This window comes from Rhinatrema bivittatum, chromosome 2, assembly GCF_901001135.1.
Source record: "Rhinatrema bivittatum chromosome 2, aRhiBiv1.1, whole genome shotgun sequence".
NCBI lineage: Eukaryota > Metazoa > Chordata > Amphibia > Gymnophiona > Rhinatrematidae > Rhinatrema > Rhinatrema bivittatum.
In genome coordinates this window covers 578,118,217-578,136,818 of record NC_042616.1, presented here as the reverse complement: position 1 = coordinate 578,136,818, position 18,602 = coordinate 578,118,217, and the positions used below count along the sequence as shown (strand labels likewise).

General features: G+C 43.6%; 1 protein-coding gene across 3 annotated transcripts in view; it reads left to right on the top strand.

Moving 5' to 3' along the window:
• ANKRD12 (ankyrin repeat domain 12) overlaps nt 1–18,602 on the top strand; it is a 272,151-nt gene that overhangs the window by 46,060 nt on the left and 207,489 nt on the right. The gene's annotated exons all lie outside the window — the stretch shown is intronic.

The window sequence follows — 18,602 nt, the reverse complement described above, 5'->3', positions numbered from 1 at the left end:
GGTCATCCTGATTCAGACTGACAACCAAGTGGCCATGTGGTACATCAACAAACAGGGAGGGACGGGCCCCTACCTACTGTGTCAGGAAGCTGCACAGATATGGGTTGAGGCCCTCTCCCATTCGATATACCTCCAAGGCCACCTACTTGCTGGGAGTGGACAATGTGTTGGCGGACAAGCTAAGTCGCGCTTTCCATCCGCACGAGTGGTCCCTCAACCCCACAGTAGCAGACTTAATATTCCAACGTTGGGGTTATCCTCGCATAGACCTCTTTGCGTCACCTCAAAACCGCAAAGTAGAGAACTTTTGCTCTCTCACTCGCAGCCAACACTCTCAGCCAAGAGATGCGTTCTCCCTCTCATGGGCAACCGGTCTCCTATATGCATTCCCTCCACTTCCACTTCTCTCAAAGACTCTCGTGAAGTTATGTCAGGACAAGGGAATTATTATTCTGATAGCACCTCACTGGCCTCGCCAAGTGTGGTTTCCAATACTTCAGGATCTCTCCATTCGCAGGCACATTCCCTTGGGAAAGGACCCACTTCTGATCACTCAGAACGACGGGTGCCTACGCCACCCCAATCTTCAAGCTTTGTCCCTGACGGCCTGGATGTTGAAAGGTTAATTCTTCAGCCACTTAACCTTTCGGAGCCAGTTTCCCATGTCCTGATTGCTTCACGGAAGCCTTCCATGAGAAAGTCTTACCTCTACAAATGGAACAGGTTTAAGTCATGGTGTTCTTCTCAATCCCTTGATCCCTTTACCTGTTCCACCACGAAGTTTCTAGACTATTTCTGGCACTTGTCAGTATCAGGTCTAAAAACCTCCTCCATCAGAAAGCATGTCAGTGCGGTAGCCACCTTCCATAAAGGTGTCGGGGATGTACCTATTTCGGTACAACCCCTCGTAACATGTTTTCTGACAGGCTTGCTTCACCTCAAGCCTCACTGCGTCCTCCGGCCCCTTCTTGGGACCTCTATCTGGTTTTGGGTCGGCTCATGAAACCACCATTCGAGCCTCTCCAATCCAGTGATCTTCACTATCTCACATGGAAAGTGATTTTTCTTTTGGCAATAACATCTGCTGGCAGAGTTACTGAGCTACAGGCCCTAGTTACCTATCCACCTTACACTAAACTTCTGCAGGACCGGGCAGCACTCTGCACTCACCCTAAGTTCTTACCTAAGGTAGTATTGGAGTTTCACATTAATCAATCCATTATACTACCTACCTTCTTTCCCAGGCCCCACGCCAATCCAGGAGAACAGGCTGTGATTACCCTTGACTGTAAACGGGCTCTAGCGTTCTTCTAGACCGTACAGCTGCCCACAGGAAAAGCACTCAATTGTTTGTCTCTTTCCATTCCATCAAATTGGGGCAGACTCTCTTTTCTTGGTTAGCGGACTGCATATTTTCTTGCTATCATGTTAAAGCACACTCTGTGAGGGCCATGGTGACTTCAGTAGCACACCTATGCTCGGTGCCGCTTCCTGAAATTTGCATGGCTGCTACCTGGAGTTCTCTCCATATCTTTACAGCTCATTATTGCTTAGACAAGGGCGGAAGACAAGATTCCATCTTCGGCCAGTCTGTTTTGCGCAACCTTTTCGCAACTTGACGTACCAACACCCTTCCACCTGCCCGTTAGGGTTCAGGCTGCCCTCTACCAAATTTCATCCCAGTCCTAGTGCCCATTGCACATCTGGGTACATTTGGTGAGTTTCTCGGACATCCTCAGCTCAGTACTCATCCATATGTGAGGACTACCATCCTGCTTGTCCTGTGAGAAAGCAAATGTTGCTTACCTGTAACAGATGTTCTCACAGGACAGCAGGATGTTAGTCCTCACGAAACCTGCTCGCCGCCCCGCGGTTTTGGGTTCGTTACGTTTTTTTATTTTATTTTTCAGCATTTCCTGTAGCTTTAAACAAGACTGAAGGGGGACCCCTGCTGGCTGCAGGGTTAGTGCCATGCTGGGCATGCCCAGTAGGTGCCAGTCAAAGTTCTAAAAACTTTGACAAAAGTGTTCCGTGATTGGGCTCCATCCTGTGATGTCACCCATATGTGAGGACTAACATCCTGCTGTCCTGTGAGAACACCTGTTACAGGTAAGCAACATTTGCTTTTTCAACAGCATACGGGAGGACGCCTCTTTACCCGCCTATTCTAATGTGGCTGGCATAACCATTATCATAAAGCCAGGGAGAGACCCAATGCAGTGTGGGTCCTACCATCCAATATCTCTAATTAATATAAATCTAAACATTTTAGCTAAAGTGTTAGCGGGACACCTAAACATGATCCTTACTCAATTAGTTCATAGAGATCAGGTGGGATTTATCCCTCAAAGGATGGCGGCGGATAATGTTTGCAAGGTCACAGACATATTATGGTGGGCCAAAAAGGAGCACATACCCCTCATATTATTGTCCGTAGACGCTGAAAAAGCGTTTGACATGGTCCATTGGGACTTCTTATTCACAGCCTTGGATAAAATGCGCTTTGGCTCTTTTTTTCACGACCTGGGTGAAACAATTATATAGAGACCCATTAGCTAGAATCAAGGTAAATGGAGGATATGGTGATCCATTTCCAGTACAAAGAGGGACACGCCAGGGATGTCTGCTATCTCCATTGTTGTTTGCACTCTTTCTTGAACTGCTTCCTGCGAAAATGAGAGAATCAGCAGGAATTGAGGGGATACAGAAGGGAAATTTAAATTTGAAAATCTCTCTTTTTGCAGTTTATATTCTGCTGACTTTAACCAATCCTGTACAATCCCTTCAGGTTTTGCTGCCGAATTACAAGCTTTCAGCGCAGTCTCTGGTTTTAAAATAAACCTAGATAAATCTGAAATTTTAAATGTTTCCGGAGACCATCAAATGATAACAGAACTCAGACACCAATATCCCTTCAAATGGGTATCAACATCTATTAAATATTTGGGAGTACATATTGGGCCCAATGTGAAAGACCTATTTCAGCTCAATTATACCCCTCTGATTTGTACAATAGAAAAGGATTTAAACAAATGGGAGAGAGAGCAGCTCTCCTGGATGGGACTCATTGCTGTAATGAAAATGAATGTATTACCCAGACTACTGTATCTATTTATCACACTGCCAGTATTTATTAGCTCTGCCATACTGCGAGCTTGGCAAAAAAAAATATTTGATTTTATCTGGCGGAAGTGACCACCAAGGATCTCGCGACGATTATTGTACCAACCCCGGGTTCGAGGTGGATTAGGAGTACCCAGTTTAGAGTGGTACTGTGCAGCGGCTCAGCTTACAGCAATTCCCGACGTGCATAGAAACACCACTGCTAAACAATGGGTGACTTTCGAAGAACAAATAGTGGGAGGTATGCCCCTGAGAGCTATGCCATGGCAACCTAGAGAAACTTGGATTGTTAGTGGAGACCTGCCCATCTCCTTCGCATGGAGGGTAATAGAGATTACAACCACTCTACACATCTTTTCTTTAATAAGCTTTTTTTGCCAGGGAGTACTAATACCTCCTTCAGGGCATGACGAGCGCGGGGAGTTATTAGGGTGGAACATCTCTTGAAGGGAGGCTCTCATGAAGTGGGATGAAATACAAACTACTTACCAATTACCTGATAGTGATTACCTGGCTGGTTACCAAGTATCACACTTTTTAAGATCTCTGATTATGGCCCCATCTATTAGTCAAGGGAAAACCTTATTTGAGCATTATTGTGAGGATATAGATAAGAAATGGGGCATGGTTTCCAAATTATATGCAATCCTCCTTAGTTCTGAGAAACAACCTTACCCTCATATCACAGCATGGGCAACTGATCTGGGACACCCCTTCACCCCGGAGGTGTGGGATCAAATCTATGAAGCAGCATGCAAATGTTAGATATCCACAGCCTTGCAAGAAAACTGCTATAAGATACTTACAAGGTGGTATCTTACTCCGTATACCTTACACCACAGATATCCAACAGTCAGCAATTTGTGCTGGAGGAACTGCGGGCATGTAGGAACTCACTTTCATATTTGGTGGGGTTGTGAAAAGATATATAGATTTTGGGAGGTGATAATCCATTGGGTGGAACTGTTATTGGGCTTGAGTAACTTACTGGATGCAGGTTTTGTACTGCTAAATGTTCCCAACCAGATGCTGAAGAAATTACATAAACTGTTTTGTCAACAAGTGTTTATTGTGGCAAGGACAGCAATTGCAAGAAATTGGAAATCGGCAAACATTCCAACACTTCAACTGGCACAACAAAAAGTACATTTCTATTGCAGAATGGCAGCCATCTCAGCTGCTGTCTATGATGGGACGTCTACATTTTATGATATATGGGATCCTTATTTACAATGGGAGAAAGCTACTCATGTTTAACCATGCTGGATTTGCACTAATGTCTCTTTATATTATGGAACCCCTTTTGTCAATCTGTTGGACCTGGGTAGTCCTCATACCTTCTTGTTTATGAGCTCATGGAAGGAAGGGGGAGGACAGGAGTTGGGAGGAAATGCTTTAAAACTGAACGTCAAATTATATGCATGTTATTGTTATTATATACTGTATGACGATCACTAAAATTCTTTAATTAAAAAAAAATGCAGTGGTCCCAGAATAGATCCTTGGGGCACTCCACTATTTATCTTTCTCCATTGAGATAATTTACCATTTAGCCCTATTCTGTTTTCTATCTTTTAACTAGTTCCCAGTCTACAATAAGACACTGACTCATCCCAGAATTGTTTTAATTTCCTAGAGGTCTCTAATGAGGGTCTTTGTGAGATGTTTTCTGGAAATCCTGATACATGTTTATTTATCCCCTCAAAAGAAGTAGCAGATTAGTAAGGCAAGGCTTACCTTAGCTAAATCCATGTTGGCTTTGTCCCTTTAAACTATGCCTATCTATTTGTTCAGTAAATTTTTTTCTTTATGATAAGCTTCTACCATTTTGCCTGGCACAGATGTCAGACTCACTGTCTGTAGTTTTCTGGATCACCCCTGGATCCCTTTTTAAAAATTGGTGTTATTTTGGCAACCCTCCAGTCTTCAGATTCCATAGATGATTTTGATGATAGTTTACAAATTACTAATAATAGGTCCGCAATTTCAATTTCAGTTCTTTTAGAACTCTGATATGTATACCATCTACTCTTTAGTTTGTCAATTTGCCCTATTACATCTTCAAGGGACACAGATTTGTTTCAGTTCCCCTGAATCATCACCTTTGAATAAGATTTCTGGCATGTGTATCTCACATCTTCCTCGGTGAAGACTAAAGCAAAAAATTAATTTAGTCTCTCTGCTCTGGCCTTCTCATCCCTAAATTCCCCTTTTACCCCAGGTCCAACTGACTCCCTTGCAGACTTTTTACTTCAAATGTACCTGAAAACTTTTTTTATCATGCATTTTTGCTTGCATGGCAAGATCCTTTTCAAATTCTCTTTTCCTTCCGTATCAATGCTTTGTATCTAACTTGCTAGTGTTTATGCTGTTTTATGTTTTCTTCATTTGTATCTTTTTCTATTTCTTGAAAGATTTTTTTTTTTAGCTATTATATCCTCTCATATCACCTTTTAACCATACTGGTAGTTGTTTAGCCTTATTTCTACTTTTTCTAATGTATGGATTACATGTGGTCTGGGCTTCCAAGATGCTATTTTTAAACAATATCTAATGCCTGATATAAACTCTTAACCTTTGCAGCTGCTCCATTGTTTTTTTTTTCTAACCATTTTCTTCATTTTATCTAGTCACCCTTTTGAAAATGTAATGCTGTCACAGTAGATTTCTTTAGTGTCCTCCCTCCAGTTATTAAGTCAGAGTGGAGGAGTAGAGCAGTAGTTAGAGCAGCAGGCTACAAACCAGGGTTCAAATCCCACTACCGCTCCTTGTGACCATGGGCATGTTACTTTACCCTCCATTGCCTCAGGTACAAATTAGATTGTAAGCCCTCTGGGGATAGGGAAATACTTACAGTACCTGCTTTGAGGTATTGAAATCTGCTTTGAAGTACTGAAAAGCAGAATATAAATAAGTCAAAAAATATATAAAAAATAAATAAAATAAATTTGATCATGTTGAGATCACTGTTGTCAAGTGGTTCCAACATTGTTACCTCTTGCTCTAAATACTGTGTTTCACTAAGGACTAGGGCTAAAATAGTTTCCCTTCTTGTTTGTTCTTTTACCAACTACTCCATGAAGCAGTCATTTATTTCATCTACCAACTTATTCTCTCTAGCATTTTCTGATGTGACATTCTCCCAGTCAATAATGAGATAATTGAAATCATCCATTATTACTATGCTGCTGATTTTGTTAGTTTCCCTAATTTCTTTTACCATTTCATTGTCTGTCAGTTCATTAAGAACATAAGAAGTTGCTATACTGGGTCAGTCTAAGGGTCATCAAGCCTAGCATCTTATTTCTAACAGTGGCCAATTCAGGTTACAAGTACCTGCCAAGAATCTACACATTGAATAGATCCCATGCTACTAAAGCCAGTAATAAGCAATGCTTTAGTAGCCAGACTGTGGGGGTATATTACCTTCCACTGTTGTTTTATTCCCGTTTTCATTTGTAATTACTATCCATAAAGATTCAACATTGCATTTTGTTTCCTGCAGAACATTTATCCTGTTTGACTCAATGCTCTCTTTAATATATATAGTGCCACACCCCCTCCCCGACTAATTTGATCTATTCTATCATTTCTATATCATAAAGTCCCAGTGGTTATCCCCCTTCCACCCAGTATGTGAAATACCAATTATATCTACTTCTTCATTCAGTGCTATACACTCTGAATCTCCCATCTTATTGTTTAGACTTATAGCATTTGTATACAGTCATTTCAAAGTATGTTTTTTTGTTTGTATTAACAAGTTGCTTATCAGTTGACTGGTAATTTTGGAATCTTTCTGCTCTATCTGCTCTTTACTTAAAGGCACCTGGTCCACTTTAGCATTTATTGAAACCTCTCTACTGGGATTCCCTGAATTCCATGTTCTGTTAGTAACCTTAAAAGATGCATCATTCTGAACCATGCGCTTCTGAGTGACCATTGGCTTTCCCCATTATCTAGTTTAAAAGATGCACTATCTCATTTTTAAAGGTTTGTGCCAGCAGCCTGGTTCCACTTTGTTTAAGGAGGAGCCCAACCTTTTATAAAAGAGCCCCCCTTCCACTAAACAATGCCCAGCTCCTAACAAAGCTAAAACCCTCTTATCTGCACTATTGTCTCATCCATGCATTAAGACTCTGGAGGTTTGCCTGCCTCTCGGGGTCCTTCATTTGGAATGGGGAGCAGTTTTGAGAATGTTATCCTGGAGGTTCTGGATTTCAACTTTCTACCTAAAATCCTAAATTTGGTTTCCAGAGCCTCTCTCCTGCACTTTCCTATGACATTTGTACCCACATATGCCAAGCTAACCAACTCATCCTCAGCACTATCTAAAATCCTGTCTGTGTGACATGAACTTCGCCACCTTTGCACCAGGCAGGCAAGTTACCAAATGATTCTTACATCCATCAGACATCCAGCTATCTACATTCCTAATAATCGAATCACCACCTACAATAACCATCCTAACCCTTTCCTCCTTGGTGTGAGAGAATACTACATCACCTTGAGGGCAGGTCCTAGCTACGGGATTGCTTCCTGTCTCACCAATGTCATGCTCTCCTCCAAGGCAGGAGAGGGGCTGTCCAAGTATTCTTCTGAGTTTACCTTAGCTCCTCCAGGTCTGCCACTTTAGCCTCCAGAGATCAGACTCATTCTCTGAGAGCTAGGAGCTCTTTGCACTTTATGCATACGTACAACCTCTCGGCAATTGGAGATAATCGTACATGTGGTACTCAGTGCAAAAGACTGGATAACCTTCTTCTCACTGCTGGACTTCTATCTGAATCTTAATTTTGTTGATTTATTGAGTTAAAATATCTAAGTGAGAGGATGTAATGCTAATCTAAAGTTCTTTTAGTCTATTGATTTTATTTATATTTGTCTATCAATGACCCTCAAAACACTACACTTATTGACTCTTTATTTTGAATAATTCCTTCTGTATCAAATCTGTAGTAAATTTATAGTAAGGGGTTTGAGGCATGTGCGTTTTATTCCACTTCTGCTGCAGAGTATGGGGCCTCTGCAAGCTGAGGCTGTGAAGTCTGAATCATGGATAGCTTGCAGTGACCTCTGAAGTCCTCTTCTGGGGCTGCTAGGTAAGATATTCAGATGAGCTTTTGCCTCAGAAGGAAAAAAGAAAGGTTGAGAAGTGTTTTGCTTTTCATCCTAGCAGCCACAGATGAGCTTCCATTGTGTTTGTGCTAGACTGGTGCATCAGTCTAGACTATACATACTCATTGATGCTTCTAATCTTCAGGATTGTCCAGAAGGTTCTTTAGGACAAGGCAAGGATAATCCTCATAGCATATCTCCTCCATCTGTTAGATCAGTCTCCAGTTCCATTGGAAATATTTCCAACTTTCATCATTTATTTATTTTATTTATTTAACATTTTTATATACCGAGGTTCTGGTAACAATGTTACTAATCACTTCGGTTTACATATAACATTGAAATGACTTAACACGTGTGTCTTACAGAGAACAAGGAAATGAGGAACTGGGAAATAATTAAATTACATAACACATTATGAAATACATCATTTTAAATAACAGAAATCTAACATACTAGAGATTAGGATCAATCATGTGACCAGTGGTCAATCGTTGGCAAGAGGAAATTGTAATTGTTTCTAGGATTATTAAGCAGTGGGAGACATAATGAATTGTCCAGGGTGGGAGAGTGTTAGTAAAGAGCAACTCAGGCGTAGGCTTGGGTGAAAAGCCAGGTCTTGAGTCTTTTTTTGAAGGTGATTGGGCATTGTTCGAGCCTAAGGTCTGAAGGGAGAGAGTTCCATTGGTTAGGGCCCGCTGTGGAGAAGGCTCTTTTGTTAGAAGGTATTTTGATTGGGGGGGGGGGGGTTTAGAGAGCCTTTTTGTGCAGATCTCAATGGACGTGAGGATGAATGCAGTTGCAATGGGATCCTGAGGTCGAGGTGTGAGGTTTTGTAGATAGATTTGTGGATGGTTGAGAGAGTTTTGTAGAGGATTCTATATTTTATAGGGAGCCAATGGAGATTCTTTAAAATTAGAGTAATGTGGTCCCTTTTTTTTGCTTTTGTTAGAATCCTAGCAGTGGCATTTTGTAGCATTTGGAGAGGTTTTAGGGAGATAGCTGGGAGACCAAGTAAAAGAGAATTGCAGTAATCAATTTTTGAGAATATGATTGCTTGCAGGGGTAACTGCTACCCAGGTTAGCAGTTACCCCGAAGGGCAGAGAGAGAGCTTCCTGCGGCAGCACAGAAGCAGCAGAGTAGCATAGACAGGAATGGATTCGAGTCCTTGCTAACTCAAGGAGCTAGCAAATCTGTGAAGGTAATATACCCGGATGGCATAACGTCAGCATGAGGGAACACCCTCAAGGTTCACGCCAAGGATGGTACAAAGATGTGGATTGCGCGCACGCGCACACTCTAGTAGGTACCTGGGAGGAGCAATGGCTGGAGGCTGCACCATAGCCATTCTGGGGACGCTAGAGAGGTCGGCTAGTCGATGCTACGGTAGCCATCTTTCCCAGGTAAGCAGGAGAAGCCGTGAATAAGGTGAGGCAAACGGGGTGAAGCCATCGAGGACCGATGGACGCAACAATAGCATGGTGGCCAACTCCATCAGTAAAGTCCAAGAGTGCCTCCTTCTCTGTTATGAAACATAAGGACTGTGGTCACCGAAAGAAAAAAACTTCCAGATCAATCTAGTGCAGCTTAGAGCAATAAAGAACGCTTTTAATACTTTTCACCATATACTACAGGGAAAGTGTATAATGATCCACCCCGACAATCAGGTAGCCATGTTTTACGTAAAGAAGCAAGGAGGGTCTGGTTCCTGGATGTTATGCAAGGAGGCACTAAACATCTTAGAATGGGCAGAGACACACTCTATCATACTTCAAGCAACCTACCTTCTGGGGATAGTGAACACAGAAGCCGACAGACTCTGCAGAATTGTCCATTCTCACGAATGGTCCTTCAATCAGCAGATGGCAGACATTGTTTCTCAAATGGGGCCTACCTTGGATAGATCTATTTGCAGCTGAGCACAACAAGAAGGTGAACAAATTCTGTTTCATTCATTCAAACCCATTCAGGGAAGCTCATGACTCATTCCTTCTCTCTTGGTCCAGAGGCCTGGTATATTCCGTATTTGCCAGCATATAGGACACAGTGGCGTATAAGACGGACCCCCTTTTGTCTACATATTTTTAGGGGGAAAAAATAATTTTCTAACTTAGCCGGTGCAAGCCCCTTTTGCCCAGCACCAGCCAAGTTAAAAAAAAAATTATTTTTTCCTTAAAATTGTGTGGACAATCAAAATTCCCTGTCTTGTGCATCATTCTCCGGTGCTGGGCAAAAGGGGCTTGCCACACTTCGGAAAGCCCCTTTTGCCCAGCACCGGCCTTGATTCCCTACCTTGTGCATCATTCTCCGGTGCTGGGCAAAAGGGGATTGTTCCTCTCCGCTTTCTCAGGCAATCAGGCCAATCGGGCAGTTGCCCGATTGGCCGGTGCAAAGGGGGCTTGCCCAGCACTGGCCAATCGAGCGGTGCGCCCTCGCTCCCCAATGCCACCATGTCACTTCCCCCCCCCCCCCACCGGACGCTGTTAGTATAATCAGTAAAATTGTGTGGCTGAATAATCACGTCGCATGGGCGATTACCCTGCGCTGGTGCTTGGGCTCTATGAGCATGATCAATTTTAATAGGCCGTTTAGAAAGCCACTTAGGAAAATAAGCAACCGGATTGTTCCTCACCGCGTCACTTCCCCCCCCCCCCCCCCCCCACAGGACGCTGTTAATTTTGATTACCGGCACATAGGACGCACTCCATATCTTTCCCCTATTATGAGGGGGAAAAAGTGCGTCCTATAAGCCGGCAAATACGATACTTATCCCCCAATTTTTCTGATTGCAAGAACAATCCTGAAGTGCATACACAACAAGGCGAGGATGATCCTAATCGCACCAGCATGGCCGAGACAACCTTGGTATGCCTATCTATTACAACTTTCAGCTCAGGCCCCACTATTCCTAGGGAACACCATGGATTTACTAACACAGGAGGATGGAACTCTCTTGCATCCACTGCATTCTTCTCTCAATCTGACAGAGTGGATGTCAAACGGAAAGTATACTAGAAAAATGTAATTTACCACGTTCTATTGAAAATCTACTTGTTTCTGCCAGAAAACATTCTACCCACAGAAACTACACATTCAGATGGCATAGATATTCCACATGGTGTACTGCTAACACCATTGACCTTTTCTCCTATACTCCTGAAAACTTGTTAACATATCTTCACATATTATCACAGTCTGGTTTAGCCATTTTTTCCATAAGAGTGCACTTTAGTATTATTGCAGCATATCACAGTGTGGGTAACGGACCATCCATTTCCATACATCCATTTGTTTCCTACTTCATAAAAGGTCTCCTACGAATAAAACCTCCCATTTAAAAAAAAAACCAAAAAACAAAAACACAGGACCTTGGGAAGTTAATATATTCTTGGAAAGACTTCTGTCTTCCCCTTTTGAACCAATGAATTCCTCTTCTTTGAAGTTTCACATGGAAAGTTCTACTTCTGGTGGCAGTGACCTCAACTATAAGAATTGGTGAACTTCAAGCCTTAGTGCATTTTTTCCACCTTATTTAAAATGTTTTCATAACAGGTTGTACTTCCCTATCCATCCAAAATTTTTACCAAAGATAGATTGATTTAGTTGGAAAGCATATACTATCTCCCTACCAACCTTTTTCCCCCAAACCACACAAAAATGAAAGGGAAAAGATGCTGCATACATTGGTCTGCAAATGGACCTTAGCGTATTACGCCAAACCCAATCTCACAGATAGCCCCCCCCCCCCCCCCCAACTGTTTGTCTAGTATAATCCAAATGCCTTGGATACAGCAGTAACAAAAAGAACTTTATCTAATTGGAAAACTTAGTGTATTTAGTTTTGCTATAAAGTTAACTCTTCACTACTTACAGGACTAATAAGAGCATATCAAGTGCGAGAAACAGCTTCTTCAATTGCTCATCTCCTTGAGGTTCCAGTCGACATTTGCAAAGCAGCAACGTGGTCGTCTGTTCACACCTTCATGCCCCATTATTGTCTGCACCATCTATCAGCCTACGATGCTTCAGTGGGCACAGCAGTCCTAAATCTCTTGACAGTTAAAGGGCGGAGTCCGGGTTGCAAAAAAAGGAAAAAATGTCAACTAGAAGCATATGACTTCACAGCAACCCTAAACTTGGGACTCCCATAAAGCATGGCTAATTTAGCCTACTTGTTGACAGAAAAAAAGCAAGTTTGCTTGCCATAAATGGTGTTTTCCGTAGACAGGATGATTTAGCCGTGCGAAGCTACCCTCCTCCCTAGACAGCGTTCAATAACTAACACATAGAAATCGCTTTAATATAAACTAAGGAGAACCAGAGAAGTACGTAGGAACAGCCATACATGCTCAATAGAGCAAAACTCTGAAAGCTTGGAGAGATGCCTCCACCCATCGGATGACCTCATCCGAAAAGCATGGCTAAATCATTCTGCTATCTATGGAAAACAGTTTTCGGCAAGCAAACTTGCTTTTCTGAGTATTTACGATTATGGTGTAAAGTCACAGAAAATGACTAATACATTTAAAGCATAAGAACTTTTTGAAAATAAGTTTATCCGAGGACAAGCAGGATGCTAGTCCTCACATATGAGTGACATCACTGACGGAGCCCTATCACGAAAAACTTTCTGTCAAAGTTTCTAGAAACTTTTGACTGGCACACTGAGCCCACTGAGCATGCCCAGCATGCCATGATCCCTCGAGCCACAGGGGTCTCCCTTCAGTCTTCGTTTTCCACGCTGCAGTTAGTATCACGGTGAAGGAGCCCTGTCTGAATCTCTTCACACAAACTTATGAATAAAAAAAAAGTTAAATTCTTTCTCAAATTTCATCTCCCTCCGACCATTGGCCGGTGAGTAAAAAATGTTTCCCACTCGATTCGAGTAACTTAATGTCTTGGTCAGAAGGCCATTGACGGCTGTCTGGCTTTCATTATGGCCACGGGCTTCAAAAAATGCCAGAACTGCACTCGCACAATGTTGACCACCAACCCGCATGCCGAGTGTGTTTTGTGCCTAGGGCAATTGCATGATGTTTCTTCCTGCCCGCAATGTGCAGAGAAGACCGCCAAGGGCAGAAAGGCCCGACAGGAAAAAATGGAACATCTTTTCCATATACAACTTATACCTTCGACGTTGACCCTATCGTCTCCGGCTGGAGCGTCAAAACAATTAGTTATTCATAAACATCGCACGGATGGCTCCAGAGACCGACTATCCCTGACTCCGTCTGAGGCATCGGTAAAATCGACATCCGGGCTTGAAAAAGCCACCGAATATCGACAAAACATAGTCTTTGACATCGACGTACTTCGACACCAGAGGCCTTGCTATGGCCAAGAGAACCATCACCAAAAAGGCCTCGTCTACAAGAACTAACGAGGTCTACTACTCCGAGGCATTCCCCATCTCCAAAGGTGCTGGGCATCGAGCCACCACAGAGCCCTGTGGAAGAGCCGATGACGCCTTCTCTGCCACCACCTATAGCTGCTCTGACTTCACCAGCTATAAGGGAGGAACTGGACGGTTTTATCCGCCAGGCAGTGAGAAAAGCTCTGAGACCTTCGTCCATCGACACCTCTGGAGCCGATGCCTGTACCGGTGCCATCACTGATGCCGGCTCTGATGCCGATACCGGATTTGTCAATATTCCAGCCACTGATGTCGACGCTCGATGCCCTCATCGGAGCTCTTCCAGTGCAGCCCATCACTCCTATTCCAGTTGGTAACGATGATGCTTCCGGTACTTCTCTACCGTCCGAACCTCAGCCGGGACCCTCTGGACCCTCCCGACCAAGGATTCCAGCCTCTCCGTCGATGCCATTCTTTTCACCACAAAAACCATCGATGCCATCGAGCCCTCCTCATGTTTTTCCTCCAAAGCATACTCCATCGGACTCTTGGGAAGATAGACACCGATACATCTTCAGAGGACTTCATGTCTGAACCGTCCCCTCCTGAAGACAGAAAAAAGTCACCCCCAGAGGACCTGTCTTTTACCACTATTGTAAAAGAAATGGCTGACACTATTCCATTTAAACTAGTGTCTGAAGAGGATACCAGACAACAGACCTTAGAGGTCCTTCAGTTTGTAGACCCTCCTAAGAAAGTATTAGCTATTCCGATACATGAGGTCCTGGTAGAACTACAGCACAGATTATGGGAACACCCATGCTCAGTTCCACCGGTAAATGGATACCACCTATCTGGTGCAACACATCCCCAACTATCAGAGGGCCCAGCTTCCACATCAATCTGTGGTGGTAGAATCTGCTCAGAAAAAATCAGAGAGTACGGCCTCATTAATTGACTCCACCAGGAAAAGAACAAAAGTTCTTGGACACTCTGGGCAGGAAAGTCTTTCAAGGCTTGATGCTTACTTCCAAAATAGCGTCATATCAACTTTATATGACGCAATATCAGCGTAATCTCTGGAAATAGATGCAGCAATTAGCTGAGACTCTGCCTCAACAGTATCAGGACTCAGCTAATGACATTATCAACAAAGGTTTGGAAACAGGCAAGCATGAGGTCCATGCTGCCTATGACAGTTTTGAAACCTCTTCACAACTAGCAGCAACTGGTATCCGTGCACATCGTTGGGCCTGGCTCAAGGTTTCAGACCTCAGGCCTGAAGTTCAAGAAAAGCTGGTAGATTTACCTTGTGTGGGTGATAACCTTTTTGGAACAAGAGTTCAAGTCGCAGTAACCCAACTTAAAGAACACTCTGAAACTTTACGTCAAATATCTGTAATCCCAAAAGATACTTCATCTGCCTCACGCTGCACGGCACGAAAGGATACCAGAAAACCCTAGTATAGGCCAAGTAGGTACTATCCACCAGCACCCCGTGGTAGACCATCAAGACCACTGCAAAGATCCCAGCCTAGACAACCCAGGGCTTCTAGGCCTCAACCTCCCCCCTAAACAGGCCCAGCATCAGGCTTTTGAAGGACAGCAGCCACTCCACCAACCCAAAACCAACCATACCAGTGGGAGGTCGAGTCTCTCTCTTTCACACCCATTGGTCAAATATCACAACAGATCAATGGGTACTATCAATTATAGCACAAGGTTACCAACTGAATTTTCTCACAGTATGAAAAGACTCCCCACCACAGTCTCTTTGGATACACAAGGATCATATCACTCTTCTGCAAGCAGAATTATCTACCCTTCTGAGAGCCAGGGCCATGGAACCAGTTCCCCGACCTCAGCAGGGCAGAGGATTCTACTCTCGCTATTTTCTCATTCCAAAGAAAACAGGAGGCCTACGTCCCATCCTAGACCTCCAAAATCTCAACAAATTTCTATGAAAAGAGAAGTTCAGAATGGTCTCTTTAGGCATTATGCTTCCCCTTCTTCAAGCAGGAGACTGGCTCTGTTCTCTGGATCTGCAAGACTCTTACGCTCACATTTCAATATTCCCTAATCATCGCAAGTTTCTGTGTTTCCTGGTGGGTCATCAGCACTACCAATACTGGGTTCTGCCATTCGGACTTGCCTCAGCACCCTGAGTTTTCACAAAGTGCCTAGCAGTAGCAGCGGCTCATTTGCACAAGGAAAAGTGTACACGTTTTTCCTCACCTGGACGACTGGCTCATCAGAAGCCAGTCTAAGCAAGGAGCTCTCGCTTCTCTCAGGCGCACAATCAATCTGCTACACTTGTTGGGATTTCTAATCAACTACCAAAAATCCCACCTCCTCCCATCTTGTCTACTACAGTTCATCGGAGCAGAATTGAACACCATAATATCAAGAGCCATCCTCCCAGCCAACAGGCGGAGACACTCTCTTCATTAGCCAACTCTCTGCGCTTAAAGAAACAGGCGACAGCACATCAGTTTCTAACTCTGCTTGGCCACATGGCCTCCACAGTTCATGTCACTCCTATGGCCAGATTGGCCATGAGAATAACCCAATGGACTTTAAGATCACAGTGGATACAAGCCATTCAACCACTGTCGTCTCCAGTTCACATAACCCACCAACTACGTTCTTCTCTCCTCTGGTGGACGAACAAGAACAACTTGCGCAAAGGCCTACCTTTCCAACAACCGGTTCCGCAAGTAACTTTAACTACAGATGGGGAGCTCACATAGACAATCTCCAAACTCAAGGTACTTGGACAAAACTCGAAGCAACCTTTTAAATCAATTTCCTGGAGCTTCGATCTATATGTTATGTTCTACATGCGTTCAAGGACTGCCTTTCACACAAGACTGTTCTGATATAAACAGACAACATAGTTGCCATGTGGTACCTGAACAAACAGGGAGGTACGGGCTCGTATCTCCTTTGTCAAGAAGCCGCACAGATTTGGGACTGGGCCCTGACACATTCCATGTTTCTCCGGGCCACTTATCTGGCAGGCATTTACAACGTAGTGGCAGACCGTCTCAGTCGGCAATTCCAACCTCATGAGTGGTCCCTGGATCCCTTAGTAGCGACCAGGATATTTCAATGTTGGGGGTCAACCAGCAATAGACCTCTTTGCATCCCAACTGAATCACAAAGTGGACAACTTGTGCTCCCTGCACAAACACAGAAATCAATTGGTCAGGGACGCCTTTGCTCGCCCCTGGATTTCAGGTCTTCTATACGCTTATCCCCCGATACCGCTAATAACCAAGACTCTAGTAAAGCTACAACAGGACAATGGGTCCATGATACTCATAGCCCCGTATTGGCCTCGACAAATGTGTTTCCCCATACTTCTGAACCTCTCGATCAGGGAACCGATTCGCCTGGGTACAGGCTTTTTCCCTGATCGGTTCCCCTGATCGGTTCCCTGATCGGTTGCGCCATCCCAACCTTCAATCCCTAACTCTAACATCCTGGATGTTGAAAGCTTAATCTTACAACCACTCAATCTTTCAACTAATGTCTTTCAAGTACTTGTAGCTTCTCGTAAGCCTTCCACACGAAAAAACTATAGTTCGAAGTGGAAAAGATTCACAACATGGTGTGCACAGAAAAGTATTGACTCCTTTTCTTGCCCCACTACATCTTTGTTAGACTATCTCTGGCACCTTTCAGTCTCGGGACTCCAGACCTTCCTCAGTAAGGGTACATGTAAGTGCTATCTCAGCTTACCATCATACAATAGGGAATGCACCAATTTCAGTGCAACCCCTTGTCAGTAGATTTATGAGAGGTTTAATTCACCTTAAACCCCCATTACGGCCACCAGACACAGAATGGGACCTTAATGTAGTACTAACAAGACTCATGCATTCTCCTTTCGAACCCATGGTTTCCTGTGATATTAAATTTCTTACATTGAAGTCTCTCTTCCTAGTAGCCATTACATCTGCTAGAAGGGTTAGTGAGTTACAAGCACTTGTTACATACTCACCCTATACAAAATTCCTACATGACCGAATAGTACTCCGTACTCATCCTAAATTCCTTCCCAAGGTAGTTATGGAATTCCACTTGAATCAGTCCATAGTCTTGCCCACATTCTTCCCAAGACCTCACTCTCAACAAGGAGAGAAGGTTTTGCACACCTTGGACTGTAAACATGCACTTGCTTATTACCTAGATCGCACTGCAGTTCATAGAAAATCCACTCAACTCTTTGTTTCTTTTGATCCAAACAAACTGAGTAAAGCAGTGGGCAAGCAAACTCTCCAACTGGCTTGCAGATTGTATAGAGTTCTGCTATGAAAAAGCAGGCCTTCCTCTCGAAGGGCGAGTAAAGGCACACTCAGTAAGAGCAATGTCAACCTCAGTAGCACACTATCGTTCAGTGCCAATGGCTGACATAATTAAAGCTGCAACATGGAGTTCTCTTCACACCTTTGCAGCTCATTACTGTTTGGACAAAGAAGGACGACAAGATTCAGCCTACGGACAATCTGTTTTTTAAAGAACTTGTTTCCACCATAATCCCAACTCCTTCTACATCCAACTTGCTGTGATTTTAGGCTGCCTCAATTTTTCCCACCGGAACTACAGTGTTGGTCCACTACAAAATGACTCAGCCTAAAGCTTGCTAATCACCCATATGTGAGGACTAGCATCCTGCTTGTTCTGGGATAAAGCAAAATTGCTTACCTTGTAATAGGTGTTATCCCAGGACAGCAGGATGTAGTCCTCAAGAAACCCACCCGCCACCCCGCGGAGTTGGGTCCGATACGTTTTATTATTTTATTTTTGCTAACGCTTATTGCTATACACGAGACTGAAGGGAGACCCCTGTGGCTCGAGGGATCATGGCATGCTGGGCATGCTTAGTGGGCTCAGTGTGCCAGTCAAAAGTTTCTAGAAACTTTGACAGAAAATTTCCCGTGATAGGGCTCCATCAGTGATGTCACCCATATGTGAGGACTACATCCTGCTGTCCTGGGATAA